General features: G+C 34.3%; 1 protein-coding gene across 4 annotated transcripts in view; it reads left to right on the top strand.

Moving 5' to 3' along the window:
- The first annotated feature begins 5,089 nt into the window (after nt 1-5,089).
- LOC132046367 (putative disease resistance RPP13-like protein 1) overlaps nt 5,090-7,748 on the top strand; it is an 11,718-nt gene continuing 9,059 nt past the window's right edge. For 2 of the 4 annotated variants that reach the window (XM_059436983.1, XM_059436980.1), the window contains exon 1: nt 5,090-5,384. The gene's annotated coding sequence lies outside the window, so the exon portion shown is untranslated. The remainder of the gene's footprint in view (nt 5,385-7,748) is intronic. The other 2 variants (XM_059436979.1, XM_059436981.1) reach the window with 1 other exon arrangement.

Here is a 7,748-nt window from a genome sequence, read left to right on the forward strand (position 1 = left end):
CCATAACCTCAAAAGTAGGCGAAGGCGTTAAAACTTAAAACACTACCGATTTGAAGGACAAAAATTAAAGACCACCCCGAAGGAGGGACAGAAATTAAAGACCACCCCAAAGGAAGGGTAAGATTAAAGAGCACCCCAAAGGAAGGGATAATCCGCGCAAAAAAATGAATATCTTCCAACTGAAATGGGGAAGAGTAAGTTGGGTTATTTAATTATAGGTGACCTTTAAGTTATAAAATTGAGTAGAGGTAACTCAAGTTTTTTTTATTGAGCAGAGGTGATGATTTTTTGTTTAGTGATTAAGGGGTTTTGAGCTTGCCCAATAGTTTCGTTTTTGACACTTTAACCCTCAGCTTTATTTTTAACACTTTGCCCCAAGTTTTATTTTTAACACTTTGCCCCCCCACCCCACCTCCTCCTTGATCCCCACCCCTTCCTTCCTCGCCCTTGCCCCCACAATTTTTTTTTTTTTTTAAAGATTTTGAAAAGTTTTTTTTTGCACCACCCACCCCCGCACCACGCCCCACCCTAAAAAAAAAGTTTTGAAAAGTTTTCGTTTTTGGTTTTTTGCACCACCCCCTGCCCCCATCCTCCCACCACGCCTTCCGCACTTGCCCCACTACCAAAAAAAATGTTTTTTTTTTAAAAGATTTTTTAAAAAAATTGTTTTTGTTTTTTTGCACCACCCCCCACCCTAAAAAAAAATTAATTTTATTTAAAAAAAAAGTTTTGAAAAGTTTTTGTTTTTTTTTGAGGTTTCTTACTCCACCCACCCACCAAAAAAAAATTATTTTTAAAAAAAAAAGTTTTGAAAAATTTTTGTTTTTTGTTTTTTGCGCCACCCACCCCACGCCCCAAAAAAAATTCTTGAAAAGAAGTTTTGAATGAGAGAGAGAGAGAGAGAGAGATACATCCTCCATATATTAATCCTAGCAAACCCGGAAGAAGGCGGACAAAGAGGAGGCGTGGAATCGGAGAATCATTGCCAACGAGAAAAAACAAATGCACATTATGCAAAACAGTTGGCACAAAAAATAACACGTCCAAGCTGAAATGCTCCATAGTTTAATTGCAGTGTGTTGTAATAATAGTTATTTGTTGGAACTTTATGACATTTTAATGTTGTTCTTTTTTAGAATGGTAATTTCTGTTCTTGGTATTTGTGAACTTGGCTTATATGATATGTTGATCATATTCAAATCACAAATGTGTGTATTCTTGTTAATAAATTACTGAACAGTTTCCAACAAGTAATGAATCTTTTGCAACAGCTCTATAACTTGTTGGGTTTTATCCAAGAAGTAACAGGACTTGTTGCAGCAACTAGTATCTTGTTGGTTTTTATCCAACTGTTAAAAGATTTTCAACAAGTAAGCAATCTATTGCAACAATCGACGCATGTGCCTTGTCATAAAGAATTAAGTTACATGTTGGGGTTTTTTCAACAAGTGGAGTGACTTGTTGCAGAAACAGGGTAACTTGTTGTGTTTATCCAACAAAAGTAAGGACCCGTTCAACAACTATGTCACTTGCTGCAACAAATACTACAATTGTTGCAACAGATACTACACTTGCTACAACAGATATTACAGTTGTTGCAATAAATACTACTTGATTCACCCATATTTAGTGATCAACAAAGGGAATCAATGATATTTAGTGGTCAACAAAGGGAATTAATGATATTTAGTGATAAACAAAGGAAACCAACGATATGTACTGATCAATATATAATAATACTTAATCAATTTGATGGTATTTTGAGTCAGGAAAGATGATCTACTAAGTCAGTATGCACTAAATCCAATGACCATTAGAGTGAATTGATGTGAACTACTTAATTCACCCATATTTAGTGATAAACAAATGAAAACAACGATATTTAGAGATCAATATATAATACTTAATCAATTTGATAGTATTTTGAGTTAGGAAGATGATCTGCTAAGTCAGTATGCACTGTGAACTACTTGCTTCACCCATATTTAGTGATAACAAAGGAAATCAACGATATTTAGTGATCAATGTATAATACTTAATCAATTCGATGTATTTTGAGTCAGAAAAGATGATCTACTGAGTCAGTATGCACTAAATTGAGTGATCATTAGAGTGAATTGATGTGAACTAATTGATTCACCCATATTTAGTGATAAACCAAGGAAATCAATGATATTTAGTGATCAATGTATAATACTTAATCAATTTGATGTATTTTGAGTCAGGAAAGATGATCTACTAAGTCAGTATGCACTAAATCGGGTGATCATTAAAGTGATTAGATGCGAACTACTTGATTCACCCATATTTAGTGTTAAACAAAGGAAATAAATGGTATTTTGTGATGAATATATATATATATATATATATATGATTCACCCATATTTAGTGATAAACCAAGAAAATCAATGATATTTAGTGACCAATGTATAACACTTAATCAATTTGATGTATTTTAAGTCGGAAAGATGATCTACTAAGTGAGTATACACTAAATCGAGTGATCATTAGAGTGATTAGATGCAAACTACTTGACCACTATATATATATATATAGAGAGAGAGAGAGAGACACACACACACACACACTAACATCCTTAATGGATTAGATAGTAATTTCATGGATTAGAAGGGCAATTCTAAGTGTATTTTTCCTAAATCGAGTGATCATTAGAGTGATTTGATGTGAAGTACCTAATTCAACCATATTAGTGATAAACAAATGCATTCAATGTTATTCAGTATAAACAAAAGAGTTCAATGTGATCAATATTGTGAATATGTTGCAACAATGGAGGTTGTTGCAACATATGAGATCTATTGCGTGCAACGTATGAGTAAGTTGTTGCAATAATTTAAACAAGGTGATTAATCATTGTAACAACTAAGCAACTTGCTTAAACATCGGATCCATATGTTGAAACAGATTAGTAACTTGTTGTAACTTCTTCAACAAGTGCATGATCTGTTGCAACAATTAACTCATCTATTGGGACTTATTTTTTAGTTTTTCCAATAATTTAAGCAATTGTTTGATTTTTTCCAACAAGGTGAGTAATTTGTTGCAATAACTAATCAACTTGTTTAAAAAGATTAGTAACCTATTGAAACAGATTAGTAGCTTGTTGAAACAAATTAGTAACTTGTTGCAATTTCTTCAACAACTGTATGCGTCTGTTGCAACAATTAGTAAGCAAAATAAATAAGTACATAAACAAAAATTGTTTAATAGCCACCTTGGCTCCAAATACCACAACTAATCAAAATAAATAAGTTCATAAATATCATTCACAGATAACATAAAGGACCAAAAAAAAAAAAAATTGTTCAGCAGCAACCTTGACTCCAAATACTACAATTTAAGTAATAATTTATTTAGCAACTGCCTTCTGTGTGGCAGATTTCCTTGATATACTCCATCCCCTTCACTTCCATCATCAGTTTCTTCATCTTCTAGTTCTTCTTCACTTTCTTCATTTGTATCTACTGCTTCTTGGCTCTGTTCTTCATCTCTTTCTGAGGATTGATTGTCAGTTTGGCTGTCAATTTGACTATATCTTTCCTCAACATTTGCTGATTCATAAATAGATTGTCTACTTGTTGCAACAAGTGTAGAACTTGTTGCAACAACTACAAATGCATAGATATCTTCTACAAACATAACCAAATAATCAAGCTATGTCCGCCGATTTGCGTTATTTGCAATTATTGTTGTTGCTGCAACAAGTGTAGAACTTGTTGCAACAACTACAAATGCTGTGGGATATCTTCCACAAACAGAACCAAATAACTGAAGCTATGTCCAACAGATTTATAGTTGTTGCAACAGATTGTCTACTTGTTACAACCGGTGTAAAACTTGTTGCAACAACTACAAATTTGTTAGATATCTTCTAAAAACAAAAACAAATAACTGAAGTTATGTCCAACAGATTAGTGAGTCGTTGCAACAGATTGTCTACTTGTTACAAAAAGTGTAGAACCTGTTGCAATAACTACAAATATGTTAGTTATCTTCTATAAACAGAACCAGATAAATACCAGGACAAGAACAAAAAAAACATTTGTTGGATATTTTTCCTAAACCTTGAACCATACCACGACTGCAACAGCAAAACTATCTATTTCACTATAAACACACAACAACAACAATAACTTGAATTTAATCCAAACTTTTCCTAAAATTAAAAAAAAAAAAAAAAATTCAAAACTTCCTTTCAAGATTTTTTTTGGAGGGGGTGCAAAAAACCAAAAATAAAGACTTTTCAAAACTTTTTGTTGAAACAAAATTAATTTTTTTTTTTGGGTGGGTGGGGGAAGTAAGAAACCAAAAAAAAAAAAAAATTCAAAATTTCTTTTCAAGGAAAATCATTTTTTTAGGGGGGTGGTGGTGCAAAAAAAATAATTCAAAACTTCTTTTTTTTAAAACAAATTTTGTTTTTTTGGAAGTGTGGGGGTCCAAAAAAAAAAAAGAAAACTTTACAAAACATTTTTAAAAAAAATAATAAAAAAAATTTGGGGGGGGGGGGGGGTGAGGTTGGGAGGAGGAACGAGGACTGATAAAAAAAAATCAAAACTTTTTGTTTTTAAAAAAAAAAATTGGGGAGGGGCTTGGCTATTGCGGGGGGAGGGGGAAGGGTGAAAAACAAATAAAGAAAATTAAAACTTTTTCTAATAAAAAAAATTTTTAGGGGGAAGGTGAGAGGAGAAGGAGGAGGTGGTTGGGGAAAAAGCAAATAAAAAAGTTAAATTTGTTTTAAAAAAAATTTATGCAGATAGGGGAGAGGAGGAGGTGTGGCGGGGGGGGGGGGGTTAGTAAAGAAATAAATAAAAAATATTAAAATTCAATTTTTGTTTTTTTTAAGGGCGAGGTGTGGGCGGGAGGAGGCGTGAGGAGGAGAAGGGAGGCTGATAAATTTTTTGAATTAAGTAGGTTTTTTATATTTTATAAAAGATTAAAAAATTTTAAAAAATATATTTTGGCTCTAATTTTTTTAATCCTAAATTTAATTGAGTTTTACTTTTAAGTAATCCCACAAGTTACCTGTGATAATTTGACGACTGAAAAGTGAAAAGGTGACCACAAGCTAATTCTTCAGAGTGGATTAATCATTTTGGTATTATTTCTTCTCTCTAAAATCTTTTTTCCAAATCTCTCAATCTCCTTCTTTCTCTCTTCATTTCTCCCCCAATTCTTCTTCTATTCTCAGGTTGTTCTTCTCTCCAATATAAGTATATTACATCTTCACTGCTAGAGTAGAGAACAGAAAAAGATCAAGAAACGCAAAAAGATTCAGCGAAACGGTTACTCGGCCAAGAAACGACAAGCCCTCTCTAATATTTCTAATCATACAACAGCCTCCGCTCTCTAATTCTTCTAAACTCGTGAGTCCTTTTCTTTTTGTTCGCGCTTTAATTTTCCAGTGTAAATTATGAAGCTTGTTTATGTGTACTTCCACTCTAGGAAATATGTATTTTGCCTGTGATTTTTTTTCTTTTTGTTATTTAATACTGATGCAAGGAGAATGTAGGTGGGTCTAAGATTCTTGGGGGGTTTTCTTTCATTTTTTCTATGTAGCTAGTTCCATGGCTCTCTCTCTCTCTCTCTTTTTTTTTTTTTGAATCTTTATATGTGAGGTTTCTCGAGGGTTCTTTCTTGATATGCAATAGTGTTGCAACTCGTTGTATGTACTTTAGAAGTGAGAATGATGTCATCCGCAAAAAATAGATGTGAAAAATGTAGTGCGGCTGAGTTTAAGCGGGATCCATTTGAAATAGAGGAACATGCATTACGAAGAGAAGTCATAGCTGAGAAGTGAGAGACCTATAAAGCCCGTTTGGATTAGCTAATAAGCAATGTTGAAATTAGTTTTATACATAAATAGTTACAGGGATAAAAGCGCTGAAATTAATAATAAGTAAATGACTTGTTACAGCTTCGGGCTCATAGAGATTTAAGGGAGTCTTCGGGCTCATAGAGATTTAAGGGAGCTGATAATTACTTTATATTGTGGTTACAGCTTCCCTTCTTGGATTTCTGAGAGTTACATGCTTAGGGTTGTACACTTGCGAAGGTGTCTGGGCTGCAACACTCTCCCATCTTTTGGGAAACTTAAATTCCTTGAGTGTCTTATTTTGGATAGCATGCCTTCATTGAGAGTAGTCGACCATAGTTTCATCGGAATTGACGGTTCGGTAGGTTTTCAGTCACTCAAGTCACTAAGTTTTGTTGATATGCCTCAATTGACTAGATGGGTGTGTTTGGGATGTCTTCACATGCCAGAACTTTGTGACCTGAAGTTTGATAAATGCCCGGAGCTACTGGATATACCTTCACTGTCCCAATGCAGTTCTCTCAAGAACATAGAAGTTTCAGGATGTGAAATAATTGGAACTTTGCCAGATTTGCCAGGGAATCTGGTTTCTATTGAAAATCTAATCATCTCTAGTAGTCCAGCTTTGACACGGCTATACCAGGTAGATGGTCCAGACTGGTGGAAGGTGAAAATAATACCCACAGTACAGATTGATGGAGTGAAAATGCCCACAGTGCCACAGCAAGACTAAAGTTCACGGCATACAAGTAGGTATTTTTTATATCTCCTAATGTCTGCGTTTAAAGAAAAAAGACTAGGGACTGGAGTTGTAATTGCTAATTTGATTTGCAAAATGAGAATATGCATAGATGCATCCTTGCTTAAATATACACATATCTTAGTGTAGAAAACGTACATCATGAGACACACAAAAATTGAAGTTGTTATGAAAACTGTTAATTGGTCAATATTACTTTTTGAATACCTTGTCTCTCTGGATTGGTTAATATTACTTTTTGAATACCTTGTCTCTCTGGATTGGATGGTGTTCAGAGTCTCAAACTGAGAAATAGACGAAATAAGCTAACATATTCTGTGAATTGTTAAAGATATCATACAAACATCACATTGCATGAATGAAGCAGCAAATTTAGGGTTATGTTCAGTTACAATCTAGGCAGCTTTTATTTGCCAAGAATACATCCCATTAACCCCTAATACGCTTCTAGATACTCAACCTAGGAGGAAAGAGAGTAGGATTTTGACCCAATAGTACATGCCAAACTTAGAGACAATAACGTTCCTCCATAAAGCATTTTTCTCACAGTTGAACCTCCAAAGCCATTTGCATAGTAGACTTTTGTTGTGGCTCTTCAAGTCTCGAATTCCCAAACCTCCCTGTTTCTTATTCTTTGTAACAATGTTCCATTTGACTAAATCAAAAGCCCTCTTTGCCTTATTGCCGTGCCATAAGAACTCTCTGCGTAGCTTGTCAATTCTTTTGATTACAGAACCCAACATTGGAAATGGAGACATGGTGTATGCAAGCAACTAGTCCAGAGGGCTGTTAATTAGAGTAAGTCAACCACCTAAAGAGAGAGATTGATTTTTCGAGTTGGAGAGTTCCTTTTCATAACTCTCAAGCATACCATCTCAAATGGAAATAGAATTGGACTTGGCCCTAAGAGGCAGCCCCAGGTATTTAGTTGGCAAAGAATCAATATTGCACCCAAAGTGTTAGCCAAAAGATTTGGTATTATGGACTATACTCACTTGAAAGAGACCGCTTTTGGAGTAGTTAATGTGGAGCCCAGACACAGCTTCAAAAGATAGAAGGATAGCCCTCAGGAAAAAGATATGTTGGACATCAGCATTACAGAGAATTAAAGTGTCGTCCATATAGTCATATATTGAATGTGATAGATGTCCAGGT

The sequence above is a fragment of the Lycium ferocissimum genome, chromosome 2, assembly GCF_029784015.1.
Source record: "Lycium ferocissimum isolate CSIRO_LF1 chromosome 2, AGI_CSIRO_Lferr_CH_V1, whole genome shotgun sequence".
In the NCBI taxonomy this organism is placed as follows: Eukaryota; Viridiplantae; Streptophyta; class Magnoliopsida; order Solanales; family Solanaceae; genus Lycium; species Lycium ferocissimum.